Source organism: Triticum aestivum, chromosome 2D, assembly GCF_018294505.1.
Source record: "Triticum aestivum cultivar Chinese Spring chromosome 2D, IWGSC CS RefSeq v2.1, whole genome shotgun sequence".
In the NCBI taxonomy this organism is placed as follows: Eukaryota; Viridiplantae; Streptophyta; class Magnoliopsida; order Poales; family Poaceae; genus Triticum; species Triticum aestivum.
Genome location: NC_057799.1, coordinates 210,534,824 through 210,559,281, shown reverse-complemented (window position 1 = coordinate 210,559,281; position 24,458 = coordinate 210,534,824).

Sequence of the window (24,458 nt, the reverse complement as noted above, 5' to 3'; positions counted from 1 at the left end):
GGAGGGGACGCCAAACACACACTTCTCCGGGTTAAGCCTCAAGTTCACTTGGCGCAAGCTCTCGAAGGTCTCCTCCAAATCTTGAATCAATGTCCTCGCCTCGCGAGATTTGACCACTATGTCATCAACATAGGCTTCTGTGTTTCTGCCGAGCTGCCGCCCCAAGGCGATGTGCATCAACCGCTGAAAGGTTGCGCCTGCATTGCACAGCCCGAAGGGCATGCAGGTGTAGCAGTACACCCCGCATGGTGTCAGGAAGGCCGTCTTCTCCACATCCTCCACCACCATCTTGATTTGGTGGTATCCTGAGAATGCATCCAGGAAACATAGCAAGTCGCACTCAGGGGTGGAGTCGACGATTTGATTGATGCGTGGGAGTGGGAAAGGATCTTGGGGGCAAGCTTTGTTAAGGTTGGTGAAGTCGACGCACATCCATGCCTTCCCGCCTTTCTTCGGTACTACGATGGGGTTCGCCAGCCATTCGGGGTATCGAACTTCTCGGATGGTGCCTGCCGCCTCCAGCTTGCGCGTCTCTTGGACGATGAAGGCCTGCTTCTCAGTGGACGGCCGTCTTGCTCGCTGCTTCACGGGGCGTACGTTGGGGCACACCCTTAGATGATGCTGGATCACCTCTCTCGGAACCCCTACCAGCTGATTGGGCTCCCACGCGAATATCTCCTTGTTCACGCGCAAAAACCTCACCAAGGCTTCTTCTTGTCCCGGGTCAAGGCCGGTTCCTATGGTGAAGGTGGCTCCTGAAGACCCGTCCTCGTTGACCGGCACCTGCTTGGTCTCCGCCTTGTCTTGGGTGAACAACTACTTCTTCTTGGTGGGCGTGGTTTCCTTGGCCTCGGGCATACCAACACCGGCTGGCTGTGCTGCTACCGCGGCCTTGAAGGCGAGACTGAGCGCTGTCACGGCCTCCTTGGTGTCCCCCTTGATGATGAGCACGCCCTTGCTCCTTGGCATCTTCATGAGGTTGTAGGCCGGGTGAGTCGCCGCCATGAACCGAGCGAGAGCCGGGTACCCGAGGATGGCATTGTACGGGAGACCAATGCGGGCGATGTCAAAGTCCACCAGCTCGGTGCGGTAGTTGTCTCGCGTGCCAAAGGTGACAGGAAGGCGCATCTGCCCCAGAGAGTGGGCAGCTACGCCACCCACTCCCGTGAAGGGCTTGCTGAGGCCGAGCCGCTCGAGCGGCACATGAAGAAGGCTAGAGGCTTCTACAGAGAGTAAGTTGAGGCCGGCACCGCCGTCGATGAGGGTCTTGGTAATGGCCACGTTGAAGATGGTGGGCGTGCAGAGCATCGGGAGCATCCCGGAGCCGGCGGTGGAGTCGGGGTGGTCTTCCGAGCCGAAGGTGAGGTCGGCCACCGGCGCAGCCCAACCCGGCGAAGCCCCCAGGCGCTTGGAGGCTGCCCCAATCTGACGAAAGAAAGGTTTGACGTGGCGATCTGAAGGCGGTGCTTGAGAGCCACCCAGCAGTGCCGCGACTGCATGGTGCAACGGCACCGCGTAGCGAGCGGTGAAGAGGTCGCGGAGTTCCCCCCAGGATGCCACCGTGGATCCGGGAGGTTGAGGACCCAGGCGCGCGGCTCGCCGGCGAGGGCCATGGGGAACCAGTTGGCCATGATCTTGTCATCGCCTCCGGCTTCGAGGACGGCCTCCTCGTACGCCAGCAGGAACGGCGCCGGGTCTGCCGTGCCGTCGTAACGTGGCGGCATCTCTGGCTTGAACTTGGTTGGCCACTGCACTCGCCGCAGGGCGGGGGCCAGGGCTGGGTACCCGGACTCCCTACTGCTGGTGTGGGCCATAGAGGTGGATGGCGGGGCACCTGCCATGGGGGCGAAGTGCAGCGGCGAGGAGCGCAAGTCGGTGGTGAGGAGCTCCGGTGCACCCCTACCTGGCGCGCCAAATGTCGGATGTGGGGTCCGGCAAACCCTTAAAGTTCGAACACTGGGGTGCACACGAAGTCTTTCCCTCCTACCGATCTACGCCCTAGCTCTCTAAGATCTCGCGGACGAACTCGACAAACTCGCAACATAGAAAGACACGAGATTTATAATGGTTCAGGCCACCGTTCTGGTGTAATACCCTACTCCAGTGTGGTGGTGGTGGATTGCCTCTTGGGCTGATGATGAACAGTACAAGGGAAGAACAGCCTCCTGAGGTTGAGGTGTTCTTGTGGCTAGGCTCTCGATCGGGTTGGATCAAGCTACGATGAGATGCCTCTACTATGGTGGCTAGCTCTACTTATATAGGCCGTGGTCCTCTTCCCAAATAATGAGAGGGAAGGGAGCCAACAATGGCGGGCGAGTTTGAAGGGGGACAACTAGTACAAGCTATCCTGACAAAAGTGGTCTTCACCTGCGAAAAGCTCTGGTGGTGACGCCGTCTTGGGCTCCACGATGACCTCCGTCTTGTCAACCTCCTGGTCTTGGTCTCGTTGCACCAATATAACAGCCTTTGCCTGATGCCTTGGTACTCTTCGCCTATGCTGGCCTCCTTAGCACCAAAGAGGAAATAAGGACGCTGCGCGCGCTGGCGCCCGCCTGGCGCCCGCCTGGTGCCGTTCGTCATGGCTCACGTCACGAGAGCCTCGTGAGGTTTGCCCCGCCTTGAGATCTCCTCTCCTCGTGAGCCTGCCTAGCTCGGCCACCCAGAGGAGGTCTTGCATCGTCCGCCTCGTGAGGCTTGGACCCTCGCGAGGGTCTTGGATGCCTGTTGGCTTAGCCACGCTGTGGGCTGCAGGCAGGCAAGTCTGGGACCCCTGTTCCCAGAACGCCGACACTCGCGAGCTGCTGCAGGGGCACGCGCCACTTTTGTTCCGTTCTTTCTTTTCTTCCTGTATTAAGAGAGAGACAAGTATGGAGCCACGTAGGGGCGTGCAATGAACCATGGTTTCCAAGTTGCTATGCTATGTTTATTGTTCCTGTGTCACGTTGCAGCATCAACGTTTTATGTAGGCGCATAGAAATAACTTAGCTTGACATGCTCAAAGTAGTTTTTGCCTCGCGAGGCGCACATTTCCCAGTACCTGGCGAGGCCTCCTTGGCCTGGGAGGCATCTAGGAACTGCAAAAATTCGTTAAGAAACTCTTATTCTTTCGAGCCCTGGTCGCAGGCGCCGCTGGCCACGACCCAGCGCTTCGCATCACGGTACTCGAGGGGCACAGATTGAGAGAGGTGCGCCAGCTTGCGAGCTCGAACGAGGGTGCCTCGTGAAAAACAGGAAAAACGCTCACGAGGCTACCTGTCCAGCCCCCTCGCGAGGCATGCGAGAGAGAGTACAGGTCAGAACAAGGAACCGAAGGCAGAAACGGAGGCAAAAGGCGACGGAACCAAGTCGGCAAGGAACACGAGAAGACAAATTTTCATGAAAGAGGGGCAAGCCAACTACGGAAAGCAAATGAAAAGCCGCGTCCGGCACCTAGTCTAGTCTTCTTGTCTTCTCACCAGCGCGGAGCTAAGTGTTGCCACGAGGACGTGGGAGGGAGCGCTCGAGGCCTGAAGGTGGCACTCCTGAGACTCCGGGGCGTGTACAGCCCCACTCATTATTACGTGAGAGTGTCACGAGCGGAGACCTTCACAGGCACTGGGCCTTGCTTCACAGGCGCTGGGCCTTTCTTCATGGGTAGAACTTCCGGAGGTGCTGGATGTTCCAGGCGTTCTGGATAGGGACCCCGTCCTGCGTCTCTAGGTGCACGACGCCAGGCCTCGAGACGTGGGCGACCCTAAACGGGCCCTCCCACATGGGCAAGAGCTTGTGCAGCCCTTCCCTGGAGAGCACCCGCCTTAGGACGAGGTCGCCCACCTCGAGCGTCCTGGGGCGGACGCTGCAACAGTGATACCGCTGCATCGCCTGCTGGTATCTTGCTGCCCGGATCGTGGCTTCACGGCGGCGTTCCTCCCCCAGCACGAGGTCCATCCCCCGCATGGCGTCCTGTTGCGTCTCATCGAACGCCAGGACCCACGCGGAGCGATGCTTGACCTCGTGAGGGAGAACCGCTTCTGCTCCATAGACGAGGAAGAACGGGGTCTCGCCTGTTGGCTTGGTGGCGGTGATGCGAATGGACCACAGCACAGACCAAAGCTCATCGTGCCAGCCCCTGCCGCAGGCCTCGAGCTTCTTCTTGAAGGTCCTAGTCTTGAGGCCTCTTAGGACCTCTGCGTTGGCGCGTTCGGCTTGACCGTTGCTCCTGGGGTGTGCCACCGAAGCATAGCAGATCTGCGTTCCAAGGTTAGCACAATATGTCCTGAAGAGATTGCTAGTGAACTGCGAGCCATTGTCGGTCATGATGCGGTTGGGGACCCCAAACCGGCTCACGAGACCTTTGATGAACTTGACCGCGGATCCGGCCGGGATGGTGCGGATGGCTTCTATCTCCGCCCACTTGGTGAACTTGTCGATGGCGACGTAGAGGTAGCGGTAGCCCCCAGGCGCTCGAGGGAATGGGCCCAAGATATCCAGCCCCCAGACTGCGAATGGCCACGAGAGCGGGATGGTCTAGAGGCCCTGAGCTGGCTGATGGATCTGCTTGGCGTGGAATTGACAGGCCTCGCAGGACTTCACCAGCTCAGTCGCGTCGTTAAGCGCCTTAGGCCAGTAGAACCCGCTGCGGAATGCCTTGCCGACGAGGGTTCGTGACGACGAGTGGTGCCCGCAGTCTCCATCGTGTATGTTAGCCAGCAGCTCCTTCCCCTGGTCCCTGGAGATACAACGCAGGGAAACGTCATTCGGCCGCTTCCTGTACAACTCACTGTCCTGGATGCAGTACACCGTGGCCTGTCAGGCCACGCGCTCCGCGTCCTCCTCTTTCCCCGGCAGCGTCCCTTGCGTCAAGTATTCCTTGAACTCCTTGGTCCAGCACCCCTCCCGAGGACTGAGCGCCAAGAGTAGGCGCGCTCCCGAGGTCAGGCCGCAAGTCGGGGCTCCCGAGGCAGGTGGTTGGGGAGCTCCTCCCAAGGCGGCGCCGGTCTTGAAAGTGGTGGTGTTGCCGATGGCTTGAAGAGCCGCTCCTCGAAGACGCTAGGCTCTTGGGGTAGTCGCTTGGATGCTCTCTTGGCGATGTCGTCGGCCTCCTTGTTGGTGCCGCGGGGCACGTGCTGCAATTCTAGGCCTAAGAACTGCTTTTCCATTTTGTGCACCTCCGCGAGGTATGCCTCCATGTGCTCGTCCCTCGACTCGTATACCTTGTTGGAGAAGTTGACGAGAAGCTGCGAGTCGCCCCTGATGGTGAGGCGCTTCACTCCCAGGGCCACCGCAGCCTTGAGGCCAGCTATGAGGCCTTCGTACTCTGCAATGTTGTTGGAGACCTTCTCGCCCTGCTGGAAACAGAGCTGCACAGCATAGTAGAGCTTGTCCTGAGTGGGTGAGATGAGCACTGCTCCAGCCCCTGCGCCCTGGCGCGCGAATGCGCCATCGAAGTACATGTCCCAACCATCTGGCACTTCACTTCCCGGTGAGAGGGATCGATATTCGCCTGCCTCAAGCTCCGGGGCGTCCGTCCATTCTGCCACGAAGTCGGCGAGCGCGGCTCCCTTGATGACCCTAGTTTTGCTGAACTCCAGCTGGAATGCCTGCAGCTCGATATTCCACTCGGCGACTCTTCCAGCAGTGTGGGGCTCCCGAGTACCCTCTCCAGTGGGTAGGCCGAGACGACCTTGATTGGGTGACCTTGAAAGTAGTGTCGTAGCTTACGCGAGGCCACCAAAAGCGCGAGCAAGAGCTTCTGAGGCATGGGGTACCGTGCCCTTGCATCCCGCAGTACCGTGCTGACGAAATATACTGGGTGCTCGACGAGGGTTGGCGCGTCGACGGGGCCTGTGCCTGTTGGAGGTTGAGGCGCCTCCTGAGGCAATGAATCTTTCGGGGCCTGGTCACCCATTGGGGCCTCTGCAGGCCCAAGGGCGCCATCTCGCTGAGGCTGGTCATCCGTTGGCATTGTTGCAGCCCTCGCGGTGCCCTTCGGGTCTTGCGTCACCCCGACCGGGGGCATCGCTCGGCGTGACGTATCCTTTGCCTGGCGCTCTTCCCGAACCGCCACCAGAGCTGCACTGGCTGAGTACAGAGTGGCGACGAGATAGAGTGCCAGGGGCTCGAGAGGGCGGGGCGCCACCATCATCGGAGGGCTGGTCAGGTATCTCTTGAGGTCTTGAAATGCTTGGTCAGCCTCCGGGGTCCACTTGAACGGGCCCTTCTTCTTCATCAGCTTGAAGAATGGTAGGGCGCGCTCTCCCAGCTTGGAGATGAAGCACCCCAGCGAAGTCACGCAGCCGGCGAGCTTCTGCATCTCCTTGAGGGTTTGTGGTGGGCTCATGTCTTCGATCGCCTTGACCTTCTCCGGGTTGGTCTCGATCCCCCTGTGGGACACGAGGAAGCCCGACAGCTTGCCGGAAGGGACACCAAACATGCACTTCTCCGGGTTGAGCCGCAAGTCCACCTGGCACAGGCTCGTGAAGGTCTCCTCTAGGTCCTGAATCAAAGTCCTCGCCTCCCGAGACTTTACCAACATGTCATCGATGTAGGCTTCAACGTTTCTCCCGAGCTCCCGACCCAGGGCGATGTGCATCAGTCGTTGGAAGGTCGCGCCTGCATTGCGCAGCCCGAACGGCATGCAAGTGTAGTAGTACACCCTGCACGGGATCAGGAAGGCCATCTTGATCTGGTGGTAGCCTGAAAACGCATCCAGGAAGCACAGCAGGTCGCACTCGGCGGTGGAGTCGATCATCTGGTCGATGCGTGGAAGCGGGAACGGATCTTGGGGACAGGCCTTGTTGAGGTTAGTGAAGTGACACACATGCGCTCCTTCCCACCTTTCTTTGGCACAACGACGGGGTTCGCCAGCCACTCGGGGTACCGAACCTCGCGAATGACTCATGCTGCCTCCAGCTTGCGGGTTTCCTGGACGATGAAGGACTGCTTCTCCGTGGACTGTCAGCGCGCCTTCTGGTTCATAGGGCGCACATTGGGGCACACCCTTAAGTGATGCTCGATCACCCCTCTTGGGACCCCTACCAGCTGTTTGGGCTCCCAGGCGAATACTTCCTTGTTTGCACGCAAGAAATTCACCAATGCCTCCTCTTGATCCGGGTCGAGGTTGGCACCTATGGTGAAGGTGGCTCCAGAGGACCCATCTTCCTCGACCGGCATCTGCTTGGTTTCTGCCCGATCTTGAGTGAACAATTGCTTCTTCCTGGCCGACGCAGCCTCCTTAACTCTAGCGGTGGCCTCGTCGGCCGGTCGCTCCATCGCGGCGGCCTTGAGGGCAAGCTTGAGCGCCACCAGAGCCTCCTTGGTGTCTCCAACTACGGTGAGGACGTCCTTGCTCCCGGGCATCTTCATGAGGTTGTAGGCCGGATGGGTTGCCGCCATAAACTGAGCCAGAGCCGGGTACCCAAGGATGGCATTGTACGGAAGGCCAATGCGGGCGATGTCGAAGTCGATCAGCTCCGTGCGGTAGTTGACGCGAGTGCCAAAGGTCACGAGAAGACGGATCTGCCCCAGGGGACTGGAGGAGCCGTCGCCGACCCCGGAGAAGGGCTTGCTGGGGCGGAGCTGCTCGAGCGGTACGTGAAGGAGGCTAAAAGCCTCCACAGAGAGCACGTTGAGGCCGGCGCCGCCGTCGATGAGAGTCTTGGTGATGGCTACGCTGCAGATCGTGGGCGTGCAAAGCATTGGGAGCACGCCCGAGCCGACAGGATGATCCCCTGTGTCGAAGGTCAGGTCGGCCTTGGGTGCCGCCCAACCCGGGGGAGCCCCCTGCCATGCGGAGGCGGCGCCGATCTGGCGGAAGAACGGCTTGGCGTGACGGTTCGAGGGCGGCGCTTGCGAGCAGCCGAGGAGGGCCGCGACAGCGAGGGGCGCCGGTGCCGCGAAGCGCGTGGCGAAGAGGCTGCGCAGCTCCTCCCAAGATGCCACCGTAGATCCTGGGAGGTTGAGCAGCCAGGCGCGCGGTGCACCAGTGAGGGCCATGGGAAGCCAGTTGGGCATGACCTTGTCATCGCCCCCAGCCTTCAGGACGGCCTCTTCATGCGCCAGCAGGAAGGACGACGGGTCCGCCGCACCGTCGTAACGCGGCGGCATCTCCGGCTTGAACGTGGGCGGCCACCGCACCTGCCGCAAGGCAGGGGCAAAGGCTCCGAGCCCCCTGGCCCCGCCTTGGGCATCCGCCGTCGTAGCCGGAAGAGCAACGCCGGCCATGGGAGCAAGGCACTGCAGTTGTGGAGCGTGGATCAACGGAAGGAAAGCTTCGACGCACCCCTACGTGGCACACCAAATGTCAGATTTCGGGTTCCAGCAAATCCTTGAGGTTCGAACACTGGGGTGCACACGAAGATCTCTCTCTCCCTTGCTTGCTATCGCCACAATCACTAGGCCTAGCTCAACGAACCCAAAGAACGAGAGACACCAGAGTTTATACTGGTTCGGGCCACCGATGTGGTGTAATACCCTACTCCAGTGTGGTGTGGTGGATTGCCTCTTGGGCTGAGGATGAACAGTTACAAGGGAAGAACAGTCTCCTGAGGAGAGGTGTTCTTGTGCTTGGTGAGCTTGTGTGGTTGAGGATGATCTGAATGATCCGTCCCCTGCTAGGATGGTGGCTAGCCCTATTTATAGAGGCCCTGGTCCTCTTCCCAAATATTGAGCGGGAAGGGATGCCACAACGGACAAATTCGAAGGGAGACAACTAGTACAAGTTATCCTGACTAAAGGTGGTCTTTGCCTACCAAAGGCTCTGGGGGTGACGCCATCTTGGGCTCCACGGTGACCTCCGTCCCACCGTCCTGCTGGTCTTGGTCTCGTTGCACCGATATGGCAACCTTTTCCTGATGCCTCGGGACTCCTCGCCTGCGCTTGCCTCTTTACCACCAAAGAGGAAACGAGGACACTGCGCGCTGGCGCCCGCCTGGCTCCAGTCGTCATGGCTTGTGTCACTGGAACCTCGCGAGGTGCCCCTTGCCTTGATCTATCCACCCCTCGCAAGCCGGCCCGGTGAGGCCGCCCCCGAGGAGGCGTCCGCCTCGCGAGGCTTGGCCCCTCGCGAGGGTCTTGAGTGTTTGCTGGTGAAGATGGGTCGTGCAGGGCCACTAGTGGAGCCACACCGTGGGCCGCAGGCAGGCAAGTCTGGGGACCCCCGTTCGCAGGACGCCGACAAATTGAAGCCTAAGATTCCAAATCATGATGACAATCATCCAGTTGCAGAGAATATGAAAGTGAGAAGGGATGAGGTCTCAGATTGTGGAGACAGACCCATATGCTGTGAGGATAAGGACTGCTATGGACTGCAAATTTCACACCAAGGAGCAGCAAGACTTCTATGAGACAGTTCTCTTGGATAAGAAGCCCATAGTAAGTGACATGAGATGGGTGGACTGGAAATTCATTGATGAGAATGAAGATTACTTCCCAGGAGTTCATGAGAGCTTCAGAATGAATGGAGTTGACACTTTTGTTGGTTAGGAGCTGACTAAATGGAATGATTAGATGGTCATGCAATTTTATTCAACTGCACATTTTTACCCAGATGGCAAGATAGTCTACATGACTGAAGGCACAAGATATCAATCTTCAATTGCCGAGTGGGCCAAGCTGATCAATGCCCCTAAAGAAGCTGAGGATGACACAGATGTTTATGCCAAGCCCAAGAAAGATCATAACTCCATGGCTCATATGTTCAAGGAAATTCCTGATGATGCCTTGGAGACTCACAAGTTTGGCTCAATCTATTATCTGCTGTCAGGATTGACCACTATTAACACAATATTGAGGCACACTCTGTTGCCTAAATCAGGAGATCATAGGATGATCCGTGGTCATTCAATCAATCTACTGCATTTGTTTGATGTGCCAGAGAAGTTCAAGGTGATGACCTTGATTGTTGAAACTATCTAGAGGACTGCTGCAGATCAAAAGAGGTCATGTGGATATGCCCCCACATTCTGATGCTCATCAACTCCAAGATGGGGACAGGGACATATCTACTAGACAAAGAGCACCTTCCCCCGAGGCCGGACTTTGAGGACAATGTTGTTGTCATGGATGCATCACGTCCTACATCTGTAGAGGCTCAGGACAAGCGAGAGAAAGCAAAGGTAATAAAGACTTCCAAGATGCCAGATGTTTCAGTTGTCAACCTCAAGACCAAGTAAGATCGGCTCAGCTATCTGCTTGAGGCAATAGTGAGAATAGAGAAAGGACTAGCCACCCTGACTCGAAATCAAGAGAGCCTTGAGAGGATCATTGAGACAAAGCTTCATGATTTAGATGTCAAGGTCACTGAGATCCAGACTACAATTGAGAAGCTACAGGAAGACATTGAGGAAAGGAGTGACAGACCAACTACCAACACTTTTCAGCGTGTGCCAAGGGCACAGAAGTCTGTAGTTGTGCCAGTTGTCAGTGATACAAGAGCTACCAATTCAGCACCTGCCGCAACTGCCCCAGTTATTCCTCCAGTTGCAACTCCTCCAGTTCCTCAGACATCCTCGGAAGCATTTGCAGATGCTGTCCTCTCCACGCCATCTTCGCACACCGGAGCTCCCAGAGATCGTTCTTAGAGTGCCGCATAGCACTATGCATTTTCAAGCTTTTTTGGTAACTTGTTGCCAAAGGGGGAGAAAGTTTATAGATCTTAGGCTTCGAGAGAGAGAGTGTTTTTCCTTTTTGTTAGCCTCTTTTGTTTTGCTACCTGTCGTTTGGTCGTTTTCTCGCTACAATATTTGTGATTGTGTGAGATACTCTTATGATCATGTGTTTGATCATGTTATTCTTTAATGCGTGCTTGAATGATGTTATCTTACTACTTATGTATGACCAATCATGTTTGCCTTGGTGATGAGTGCATATTCTTTATATTATATCATTTTGAGCGCTCCACCAAGATGTATGTGACATGGAAGAGTAACCCATGATCCTAATCGATTGTGCATTTGCATTCAAAAGCAAATTTTAAATAATGCACAAATTTAGGAGAGCTCTTGCTTATCACATACTTCTCAAAGCGACAATGTATTTCATTCATATTATCATTTGTCGAAGCTTTGATCTATATGCTGTCATCAATTACCAAAAAGGGGGAGATTGAAAGTGCAACTAATCCCCAGGTGGTTTTGGTAATTCATAACAACATATAGCTCATTGAACTAATATCCATTCAAGTTGAATATTTCAGAAAGTTCAATGATTGGCATGGCATGGACTAGAGATGTGGACCCCTCAAAATGCTAAGGACAAATATTGACAAAAGCTCAAGAATCTACATTTCTATTTTAGTGATCCAAGATGTAACGCCCACGATGCGGCTATATCTCCCACGTGTCGAAGCACGACTTAGAGGCATAACCGCATTGTAGGTTTTGTCACAAGAAGGGCCATCTTCACACAATCCCATGTAATGAACAAGAATGGGATAAAGAGAGTTGGCTTACAATCGCCACTTCACACAATACATAAATACATCATACATCATTCAAAGTACACACATAGTCCGACTACAGACAACCAAATGAAAAGAAGATAACCCCAAATGCTAGATCCCCGATCGTCCCAACTGGGCACCACTACTGATCATCAGGAAACGAAACGTATTAACGACCAAGTTCCTCGTCGAACTCCCACTTGAGCTCGGTTGCGTCACCTGCACTGGTATCATCGGCACCTGCAACTGTTTTGGTAGGCAATCTCAAAACCCGCGAGATCAAGACTATTTAAGCTTATAGGAAGGATGGGGTAATGAGGTGGAGCTGCAGCAAGCACTAAGCAATATATGTTGGCTAACATGCGCAAAGAAGAGCGAGAAGAGAAGCAACGCAACGGTCGAGAAGCTAGAAGTGATCCTAAAACTACTTACGTTCATACATAGCCCAAACCGTGTTCACTTCTCGGACTCAGCCGAAAAGAGACAATCACGGCTACACACGCGGTTGATGCTTTTTAATTAAGTCAAGTGTCAAGTTCTCTACAACCAGACATTAACAAATTCCCATCTGCCACATAACCTCGGGCACGGCTTTCAAAAGTTTATACCCTGCAGGGGTGTCCCAACTTAGCCCATCACAAGATCTCACGATCAACAAAGGATATTCCTTCTCCCGGAAAGACCCGATCAGGCTCGGAATCCCAGTTACAAGACTTTTCGACAATGGTAAAACAAGACCAGCAAAGCCGCCCGATGTGCCGACAAATCCCGATAGGAGTCGCACATATCTCGTTCTCAGGGCACACCGGATGGGCAGGACGTCGGGTTGGCATAGACCATGGTTGCCCAGGGGGCGCCGGACATCGCCCAGGTTGGACCAACACTCGGAGTAGCACTGGCCCGGGAGGGTAAATAAAGATGACCCTCGAGCTCCGGAAACCCAAGGGAAAATGGCTTAGCTGAGGCAAATGTAAAACCAAGGTTGGGCCTTGCTGAGGAGTTTTATTCAAAGCGAACTGTCAAGAGGGTCCCATAACCCCGACCGTGTAAGGAACGCAAAATCAAGGAACATAACACCGGTATGACGGAAACTAGGGCGGAAAGAGTGGAACAAAACACCAGGCATAAGGCCGAGCCTTCCACCCTTTACCAAGTATATAGATGCGTTAATTAAATAAGAGATATTGTGATATCCCAAAATATCCATGTTCCAACATGGAACAAACTTCATCTTCACCTGCAACTAACAACGCTATAAGAGGGGCTGAGCAAAAGCGGTAACTTAGCCAAACAACGGTTTGCTAGGAAAGGTGGGTTAGAGGCTTGACATAGCAATATGGGAGGCATGATAAACAGGTGGTAGGTAGCGCAACATAGCGATAGAGTGAACAACTAGCAAGCAAAGATAAAAGTGATATCGAGGGTAATGGTCATCTTGCCTGAGATACCGCAAGGAAGAAGAACGGGTCCATGAAGAAGACAAACAGGCGGAGTCGAACGAGTCCTCACAACTCCGGAACGAAACCGAAGCTAACCAGAGAAGCAAACCGGAAAGAAGCAACCAACATAGTAAACAACCATCACATAAACATGGCATGATGCACAATCAAGTATGATGCATGTCCGGTTTAAATAAGCATGGGATGGCAAAGGGCACAAACAATACTAAAAATTACGTGCAACTCAATATGCAACGAGTTGCATATTGACGGAACACCACATCAATTATTTAGTTCTCCCCCGTTTATGTACCCAACAATATTAAATATTATTAAACATGGAAAGGGGTGAAGCATATGAAAACTACCTATCTAGGCAAGTTTAAATTAGGCCGGAACAACAAACAACAATTTCAGAAAATCCTCATGTGCCTATTTTAAATTTGCTACTGTTCCGCCCTAAACCATATTTTAATGTTATTAAACAGTAAAACAAAGTGCTCCATGTTAATCTATGCATATTTCTACCCCATTTACATATAAAGTTTATTTAAAACCGAGCTACGGCTAATTAGTTATGAAATAAATCATTTTAACATGCCATCTAGCAAATTAATGCAAACAGCAATTTAAACATTTTTAACATGGATAAAAGTTGCATATTATGAAACTAGATGAAATTCTAAGCATTTTACATATTTAGAGCATTTTAATCCGATTCACGGTTGTGGAGTTATTAAATGCATGAACATGAGGGTGCAATCTGTAAACATGCAGTTTCTCTGGATTATTGCACAAATTCGCAGGCAAGGAAAAAAACACTGGGCCGAATCTGGCTGGCAAAATAGTGTACAGGAGAGGGACTGGAGGGGGGCTGCTCACATTGGGCCCAGAGGAGAAGATGGGCTGGCTTGGTGAAGCAGCTGGCCGGCCGCGGATGTGGAGCTGGGGCTGGGCCGACTTGCACGGGAGGCTGGGCCGAGGCGCTTGCTTGGCTTGGTCAACGCGAGCGGGCTGGAGCGGTTCGACGCGAAGCAGGGGAGGCAGCAGGCGCGGTCAACGTCGTTCACGCACGCAGAAGTAGGGGAGGCCGGCGAGGGACTTGGCGCGGGGTCGTGGGGCTCTGGCAGCAGGGAGGCGCGTCCATGGCGAGGCAGGGGCACGGACGATGCGGAGACGGCCGGATCCGGGCGGCGAGGAGGCAAACAGCGATTGGGCTGGGACGGCAGGAGGACGACGGCAACGCGGGGAACTCGGGGAGGCGACGGAGACAAGCGAAACCGGGCGCTCGAGGGGCTTGAACGACAGTGGCGGGATTCCCATGATCCACAGGAGAGAGAGACCATGAGGGGAGAAGAAACGTGAACGGAAGGAAGGGGAGGGCGCGACGGGGGCCTGCCTGCTGGCTTGCTCCGGCGTGGTGGCGAGGACGTGGCGGCGGGGTCGAGGTTGGAGGCGCGTGACGACGGGCGAGCTCGGGCGCATGGGCAGAGGAAGAGCATGACGCAGGGGCTCGGGTGCTGCTGCTCGTCGCCGGCGAGGAGGCACTGCCGGCTGCGCGAGATGGAGGCGCACGGGAGGAGGTGAGGTGCGGCCAGTGGGCGGAGGAGACGAAGCCGAGCGCTCCTGCTCGGGGTCTCGGGCAGACGTACCGCAGGCGCGCGGGGTGGCTGCGGGATGGATGGATTTGTGGATCTGGAGGCGAGCGCTGGAGGTTTGGCTGCGCTGGTTGGAGCGAAGGGGATCTGGGAGGATCCCGAGGAAGGAGTTGGGGTTAGTTTGGTTGCTACCCTGGGCCTAATGCCTGAGAAAGTTTGGTGCCTGGTGTGGACGTGAAAATGTTGGCGAATCCTGCCTGGCCAGGCTAGCCTGGAGAAATTTTGTTTGGTTGAAGCCTGGCCTGGTGAGTAGTTAATCATGCTAAAAAATGAATCTTGGGCTCTGTGTAGCCCGTACATACGGTGCTGCTGTTTTGCTTCCCTTTCTGATTTGTTGCCAGGCAGCTATTAGCCATCAGGCAGCATAGCCAGGCGTGTGGATTGGTCGCCTGGGCCAAGCCTGGCAGGCTAATCACCGTCCTGGCATGTACAGGCCAGGCTGGCTTCTTTTCTCCCAGGGCAGCAGCCAAACAGTCTTCCTCTACATCCCAGGCACGCTCCAGGCCAAGCCTGGCTCGGCTAGGACGCAATCCAAACTAGCCCTTGGTCGGCTGGCGGCGGAGACAGGATGGATGGATTGGACTAGGGTTAGGCTGTTTATATAGTAGGTTGATTTGGGTAGGGGTTCCCTCGTTCCTCCGATCGCAATCGGACGATCGAGAAATAAATAGGTACGGGGTCCAAACAAGAAAACGAAGATGTTTTATAGATGTTTGGGGAAGATCCGAATCCAAGGGTGATGACAGAGCGGGTCGGGTTCGCGACAGGTTTCGGACGCACACGAGAGGGGGTTTTGTGCATTGTGCAGAGAGGCTCAAACGGTCAGACAACAAAAGAATGGTTGGTCTCGTAAGGGACAACGAAGGCAACAGGGAGAAGCGGGAACTACGAACGGATGCAAGTTTTAAGAAAACATGTGAATGCAATGCGCATGATGCAATGATGAATGCAACAAACAAATAAATCGCACAGCAAAACTCGAAAAAGAAGGAAGGCGTCTAGAGCGTCGATCTCAGGGCGTCACACAAGATCACATTGAGTCCATAGGAAAAGCCAATACTATTAAAAGGGGATGAGGTGTTGCTTAATGATCTACTTGCTCAAAGTGCTTAGTGATATGCTCCAAAGCCCTCAACCACTTTCTCAAATTCAAATATGTCCTAAACGTAAAGTCAAACTCGGCCCCACCGGTTTGATCTATCCGGTGCCACTGAGTTCCTTTGACATAGCCATAGCCAGAAACCCTAATCAGTTCGGTCTCACCGATAGGGATTTCTGTCTCACCGAGATGGGATTGCAAACTCTCTGTTTCCCTTCGTAACGTTTCGGTCTTACCGAAATGAGTGATCGGTCCCACCGAGTTCCCAATGCAAACTCTCTGTTTCCCTTCGTAATGTTTTGGTTTTACCGAAGCGAGCGATCGGTCCCACCAAGTTTGCCTGACCAATTCTCTGTTTACTCATTGCTGAAATCGGTCTCATCGAGTTCATGCAATCGGTCACACCGAGATGAGGTTTTGTGAAAGCCCAACTAATCCCTGGGTGGTTTTGGTAAATCTTAACAACATATAGCTCATTGAACTAATACTCTTTCAAGATGATCACTTTAGAAAGTTCAATGATTAGCATAGCATGGACTAGAGATGTGGACCCTCAAAATGCGAAGGACACATATTGGCTCAAGCTCAAGACTCTACATTTTATTTTAGTGATCCATGATCACATTGAGTCCATAGGAAAAGCCAGTACTATTAAAAGGGGATGAGGTATTGCTTAATGGCTTGCTTGCTCAAAATGCTTAGTGATATGCTCCAAAAGCCCTCAACCACTTTCTCATATCCATATATGTCCCAAACCATAAGTCAAAATCGGCCCCACTGATTTGATCTATCCGGCGCCATCGAGTTCATCTGACATAGCCTTAGCCAGAAACCCTAATCAGCTCAGTCTCACCGATAGGGATCTCGGTCTCACCGAGATGGGATTGCAAACTCTCTGTTTCCCTTATAACGTTTCGGTCTAACCGAGATGAGCAATTGGTCCCACCGAGTTCGCAATGCAAACTCTCTGTTTCCTTTTCGTAACGTTTCGGTCTCACCGAAATGAGCGATCGGTCCCACTGAGTTTGCCTGACCAACTCTCCGTTTGCCTATTACAGAAATCGGTCTCACCGAGATCATGTGATCGGTCTCACCGAGATTATGTTATGCCCTAACCCTAATGAAATCGGTCCCACCGAGTTGACATGTCGGTCCTACCGAAAATCCTAACGTTCACATTTTGAACTAAATCGGTCTGACCGAGTTTCTATATTTGGTCTCACCGAGTTTGGTAAATTGTGTGTAATGGTTAGATTTTGTGTGGAGGCTATATATACCCCTCCACCCTTCCTCCATTCGAGGAGAGAGCCATCAGAACGTGCCTACACTTCCAGCATTCACTTTCTGAGAGAGAACCACCTACTCATGTGTTGAGACCAAGACATTCCAATCCAACCACAAGAATCTTGATCTCTGGCCTTCCCCAAGTTGCTTTCCACTCAAATCATCTTTCCACCGAATCCAAATCTATGAGAGAGAGTTGAGTGTTGGGGAGACTATCATTTGAAGCACAAGAGCAAGGAGTTCATCATCAACACACCATCTATTACCTTTTGGAGAGTGGTGTCTCCTAGATTGGTTAGGTGTCACTTGGGAGCCTCCATCAAGATTGTGGAGTTGAACCAAGGAGTTTGTAAGGGCAAGGAGATCGCCTACTTCGTGAAGATCTACCCAAGTGAGGCAAGTCCTTCATGGGCGATGGCCGTGGTGGGATAGACAAGGTTGCTTCTTCATGGACCCTTCGTGGGTGGAGCCCTCCATGGATTCACGCAACCGTTACCCTTCGTGGGTTGAAGTCTCCATCAACATGGATGTACGATAGCACCACCTATCGGAACCATGCCAAAAATCTCCGTGTCTACATTGCGTTTGCTTCCTCCAAACTCCTCACCTTTACCTTCATATGCAATGATTTACATTCCGCTGCTATACTCTTAGACTTGCATGTGTTGGTTGATTTCTTGACTTGTGCTAAGTTGCTAAAATCTGCCAAAACTTAAATTTTGGAAAAGGCTAGATTTTTATTTCGTCAAGTAGTTTAATCACCCCTCCTCTAGACATACTTTCGATCCTACAAGTGGTATCAGAGCTTTGGTCTCCATTTGCCTTGATTTCCATAGCTTTGGTGATCATAGCCTTGGTTTCACAACCTAGGAGAGTATGGCGTCTAGCGAGGGAAATTACCACCGTAGAGGTCCTTACTTTGATGGTACTAATTTTGCTAGTTGGAAGCATAAGATGAAAATGCATATTTTTAGACATAACCCCGCCGTTTGGGCTATTGTGTGTACTGTCTTGCAAGGTGAATTCTTTGATGGGAGAGAACCGGACCGTGAAGCTACCACGGAAGAGCTAAAGATGCTGCAATACAATGCTGAAGCTTGTGATATCCTCTTCAACAGATTGTGCCCCGAAGAATTCAACGAAATCAGCCGTCTTGAGAATGCAAAGGAAATTTGGAATACTTTGATTGATATGCACGAAGGTACCGACTCCTTCAAGGAATCCAAATTGGATGTGCTTCAAAGTTGGCTTGACAAGTTCAAAATGAAGGATGGCGAAGGTGTCACTAAAATATACTCTAGGCTTGCTCTCATCACAAATGAGATTGCCGGCTTAGGAAGTGAAGAGATGATCGACTTCATCATCAAGAAGATCCTAAGAGCCTTGGATGGAAAATATGATACCGTGTGCACATTGATCCAAATGATGCCCAACTACAAAGATCTCAAGCCAACGGAAGTCATTGGTAGAATTGTTGCTCATGAGATGTCACTCAAGGATAAAGAAGAGCTTCACAACAAGTCAAGTGGTGCTTACAAAGCCTCATGTGATGCTCCTACATCATCAAGTAAGAAACAAGCCTTCAATGAGGAATTGAGCCTAATGGTGAAGAACTTCGAAAAGTTCTACAAGAGTAGAAGCAAGGAAAGAAGTTCCAAGTCAAGGTCCTACAATGATAAAATATCTTCTAGTCGTGAGCATAATTTCTAAAATTGTGGAAGACCCGGACATTACTCCTATGTTGTACGTCTCCCTACAAAAGAAGAGAAGACTAACCTAAAAGGAGAAGTAGAAGAGAAGAATCACCTCCAAGAGAGAGAAGGAGTAGAGATGATCGTTATGAACGAAGAACCTCTCGCAGAAGCAAGGGTTCGGAAAGGAAGGACAAGTCATCAAGGAACTACACAAAACGAAGACATCAAGCTCATGTTCGTGAATGGGTACATGGCTCCGACTCCGACCATCACTCCGAGAGAAGTTATCACTCTGACTCAGAATATACTCAAGATGAAGGTGTTGCCGGTCTAGCACTTGTGTCAACCAACTCCTACGACATATTTGACTCACCAAATGAAGGAATTGGAAGATGCTTCATGGCTAAAGGCCCAAAGGTATCACACCCCAAGTATGTTGATTCAATAGTGATGAAGATGACTTGCTAGGTGATGATGATTTACTTGTTGACAACTCTAGTGATGAAAACTATGATGAACTTGCTATTAATCATGCTAATCAAGATAAAACTAATGACGATGATAAGAAGGAGATTGAGCGTCTAACTAAAGAACTAAACACTCTTAAGTTAGATCATGAAACTACCTTAGAAGGCCATCGAGAGCTTTTAAAGACTCATGAGAAGCTACGCTTTGAAAAGCTCAATCTAGAACAAGAGCATGGGTTCTTAAAAGCAATCAATGATGATCTTCGTAAGAAAAGTTCTTTTTACATTGCCTAGTTGAAAGAACATGCGGTGCCCCCATGTTTGGTTTTGGTAATTGATGACAATCTTTATGGACTAATGGTTGCCTTGAGTTATATTTGAAGGGTTTGCCATTGGCTTTTCTTGGAGTCCATTTGTTGGTTTCAAGGAGAGTTTGTGATGATCAAGGTGCTATAAAGGAATTATCCAAAGATTGGTCTTGTGAGTGTTGAGCTTATTGCAAGCATGTCTTGAAGAAGAAGTGTGTGTGATCATTCATGTTTACCTTCAATACATCATCCAAATGAAGAGAGTTGGAAAGATTCAAGCTTGATCAAGACTAAGTCAAAGAGTGAATCAAGTTGATCAACACACAAAGCATAGAAGATGTACCGAGAGGGATCACGTGATCGCATGGTAAGGTAAGCATTGTCCTTTATGCTTTGTGTACTAACCCGTGGTCTACGTGAGAGTTCTATGTGGGGTTAGGTATGTTTCCATGGGCTAGCGTCAAGAGGAAGATATTATACAACCCACGGAGGACGACATCAAGCGGTGGTCGTCATCAAGTTTGCGGTGTGCAAGTTCAAGCGGAGCATCATGAAGAGATCAAGTGCTTGAAGCTTGCCGTCCATTGTGGTGTCAATGGACTTGTGAAGATGTGCTGAAGAGTGGCTCACCCATAGTGGAGTATGAGGGAGCAATCATCTAGTCTCCATCGACTCAACGCTATCAAGAAAGGTGGTCCATCTTGAGGAGGAGAAGATCGTCATCATCTAGCTCAAGTGGATCATGTGCAAGGCAAATGTTTGCCCTTGATAGGTTTTCTATATTACCGGTCTCATAGTGGTAGTTGGGAGACCGGGTTATAGGATCGTTTGCCATACTATCAAGGGGGGCTCTCGATGAGTAGCTTGATCGTCTCATTCGTAGAGAGCTCAAACCATTGCATACTTGCATAATATTTCTTGGTTCTTGTTTGATTCTCCTTGTGAGTCTTAGAGCTCTTGGTCATCTTGATGACAAGCTCGAGTTCATCGAAAACGGAGTTCACATGCTTCTTCGCTGTTTTGATGCTACTCGTCTTCCTCTATCCAACAAGCTTGAGTTTGCTCAATTCGGAGCTCATTTGCAGAAGTTATGGCAGTTCTGGTCTTCCTTGGAGTGTACTTGTTTTCGTGGACTTGGCATAAGGTTGGCGCCAGCGGTAGTACCGCTGGACCGGAGCGGCAGTACCGCGTATCGCCACAAGCGGTAGTACCGCCGTCCCACAGCGGTAGTACCGCCTATGGCCATAAGCGGTAGTACGGCTCCGGTTCCGCGCTGGTACCGCCTCGACTCGAGAGATGGTTTTCTCGTGTTGGGTTCAGCGGCAGTAGTAGCAGCAGTAGGAGCGGTAGTACCGCTCGTGTGCGGTAGTACCGCGGCTACCACCGCCCCTAGTACCGCTGCGCCAAGCGGTAGTACCGCTGGCTCCAGCGGTAGTGCCGCTCTTACGGCTCTGCCTCGCCCTCTGTTTTGCTCCGCTCTCTATGTTCTACCGCCAGGGCGGTAGTACCGCTCCCCTGAGCGGTAGTACTGCTCGTGCGCGGACTGAGCACATAATGGTTGGATTCGGGAGCTCCTATAAAAGGGGGTCTTCTTCCCCATTCAACCTTATCCTTTTAGCTCGTGTTCTTCCCCCATTGTTGACCTTCTTCAAGCTTGCTAACTCTCAATCCCTCCATGGATTCTTGCTAGTTTTTAAGGGAAAAGAGAGTGGAGATCTAGATCCACATTTCCACCAATCACTTTCTCCTCTATGTGAGGGGAACCCATTGGATCAAGATCTTGGAGTTCTTGGTGTTCTCCTTCTTGTTCTTCCTCTCATTTTCCTCCCTAGAATTAGTTGCTTCAGTGGGATTTGAGAGAGAAGGACTCGGGCACTCCGTGTGCCCTTGCCATTGCATTTGGTGCATAGGTTTGAGTTCTCCACGGTGATACGTGGAAGTGAAGTTTGACAAGCTTATTACTCTTGGGTGTTTGGGCACCCTAGAGCTTGTTCCTCTTGGGTGCCTTTGCGCCCTAGACGGTTGGTGTTGTTCGGAGCTCAATCATTGTGGTGTAAAGCTCCGGGCAAGCGTCGGGGTCTCCAATTAGGTTGTGGAGATCGCCCCGAGCAATTTGACGGGTACCAGTGACCGCCCCCAAGGGTTGCCAAAGTGTACGGGTTCGGTGACCGCCCCCAAGGGTTGCCATTTGTACGGGTTCGGTGACCGCCCTCAAGGGTCCCTTAGTGGAATCACGGCATCTTGCATTGTGCGAGGGCGTGAGGAGATTACGGTGGCCCTAGTGGCTTCTTGGGGAGCATTGTGCCTCCACACCGCTCCAAACGGAGATTAGCATCCGCAAGGGTGTGAACTTCGGGATACATCGTCGTCTCCCCGTGCCTCGGTTATCTCTTACCTGAGCCCTTTACTTATGCACTTTACTTTGTGATAGCCATATTGTTTCTTGTCATATATCTTGCTATCACTTAGTTGTTTACCTTGCTTAGCATAAGTTGTTGGTGCACATAGGTGAGTCTAGTTGTTTTAGGTTTTGTGCTTGTCAAATTAACCGTTAGGTTTATTCTGCATTTGTTCAAGCCTCAACCATAATTATTTTAAAGCGCCTATTCACCCCCCTCTAGGCGACATCCACGATCTTTCACTAGCGTTTACTCTTGTCTACTTACATGCTACAAGTAAAATCTAGCAACAAGAGCAAGAAAGATTCTTCTTCTAGTAGTAACAATAATCATGTTAAATCCAACGTTGTTGCTTCTAGTAGTTCTCTTGATTCCACTAATGATTCTCTTAGCCAAGTTACACTTGAGCAAGAAAATAGCTTATTGAAGGGAATTATAGAGAAAGGTGTTTACAAGAGCCTTGCCGGAAGTAAGCAATTCGAGGAAATTGTACGCAAGCTAGGAAGACACCGGAAGAATCAAGGTGTTGGTTTTGAACGGAAGTTAAATGCCAATGGAGTTGAATGGGAAGAAGATCAATACCCCAAGATGAAGTTTGTTCCACAACAAGAGAAGTATGATCCTACTTCTTTCAAGGGGACACAAGCTCAAGATGATCTTCCACCACAAGACCACAAGCAAAAAGGCAAGGACAAGCTTCAAGAGGAGATTGATGCATTTGAAGAAGTTCCCAAGGCCTTGGTCAAGTGGGTTCCCAAGACTACATCAAGTTCTACTTCATCAAGTACGACTACAACTCCAAGGATTCCCATCAAGTTGGTGTGGATCCCGAAGAAGAAGAACTAGAGAGTTCTTGAGGGTGACTCCGCCAACATACTTCACTCGTATCATTTTGGCGAGAACAAGTGCAAACCACTTCCACATCTTGCACTAGTTCAAGGAGTCACAAACCCTCTTGTTGGTAAGACAAGGGACAAGGTAACCTAATGCTTTCATGGACATCATCTTGTGTGAACTTCACTCTATGTCTATGGATATCCTTGTTTGTTCCTTGTGGGACTAACCCGTGTAGGTATTGAAAGTGCAACTCACTCCAATGGATTGCTCCAAATGATCTACAGCAACATTGAGCATCCACATCTTCAACATCTACATGAAGTCATCATCGACAAAACCCATGGTTAGTTCATCCCTCTTAGGGGGGATATCACATCTAGGGGGAGCTTTACTCTAAGTATTGAGCTAAAGCAATTCTAATGGTGTGAACACAACAATGCTTTATGTAAAAGTGGTAACCTCACTTGCGCTTAAACGATGAGTATGACCTATGATCAAATGTTCTCATTTGACTCCTAAGTCAATATACTCATATATAGATGACCTAGTCATCGCTAATTGCTTGATCGATGATACAGTGTTTGTGCATGATTTGCCACATATTTCATTTGCCTTTTTATTGTGTGAGCATGTTGATTGCATATTTTTCTCATTCGAGGACATCCATTTGTTGCTTTGATTGTTTGGATCTTTTTCTTCTGCCAAATGGATGGACAAGAATGCCTAAAAACTTCTTCTAGATATCTATGCTTTTCTCGTCTCAAACTCTATTCATGCTACATCACAAAGTATGATCAAGTCAGATTCGAACCCTCTGGGTGAGGAGCACTCGGAGTCACCGATTCGTCATAGACTTAAACTTCCAAAACCTCTTTGTGCATTTCGGTCTGACCGATTCATCCTTTTCGGTCATACCGAGTTCACTGAGTTGATCTAAGTTTTCAATCTCAGTGCAACCGGTTAGAACCATTCGGTGACACCGAGTTGCAGTAACCGCTTGCGATTCTGCATCTCGGTGCCAACGAGTTGTTCCACTCGGTCACACCGATAGGGTCAGAATATATATACCGTCGGGTCAAAATTTGGAAATTTCTCCAAAGCCTTTCGCCCGCGCGTGTCCTGCTCTTCCGACTTGGGTCTTCGGATCGTCCTCTCATTGCCAGCGACCTCCCGCCGCTGGTCTTCGTCGCCGTCAATGGAAATCTACACCGCCGTTGCCGCCGTAGCGAGCTCATCACCGAGCTAGGGTATGAGTTCGAACCTTTGTGCAATCCTTATCTCCGATACTTAGCACAAACAAATGCCATGTTTCTGACCATGTATGAGATCATCCTATCCAATAAAAACTTCCTTTAGATTAGTTTTGATTTGAAAATTTAGGGTTAGGTTTCCGTCGAACTCATCTCGGATCGACCGAGTTGTAGAAAGTGGTCTCACCGATTTGTCTTAGGCCATTGCACTTGTAACTTTCAGTCTGACCGAAACTTGCAAATTGGTGTGACCGAGTTCAACTCTATGTGAAACCCTAGCAATCTCGGAGTCACCGAACTGTGTCTCGGTTTGACCGATTCCACTTGTTTAGACTCCAAAAGTTGATTCGGTGTCACCGAGTTTAACAAATCGGTAGCTCCGAAATGCTTTGTGTGGAAAACTAAAACTTAGTTTTTGACTCATTTGTTTTGCAAAACCTCTGCACTTTGTGATGCTCATCCACTCTATCTCATCTATAAGTATTCACAGGGTCAGATGTCAGTTTGTAGTGTCAGACATGTCAGATCAAAGTGATAGCCAGAACAAGTCTGAGGAGCAAGTGAATCTGAGTGAGGGCACTAGTCCCTCTGGCAGTTATGATGA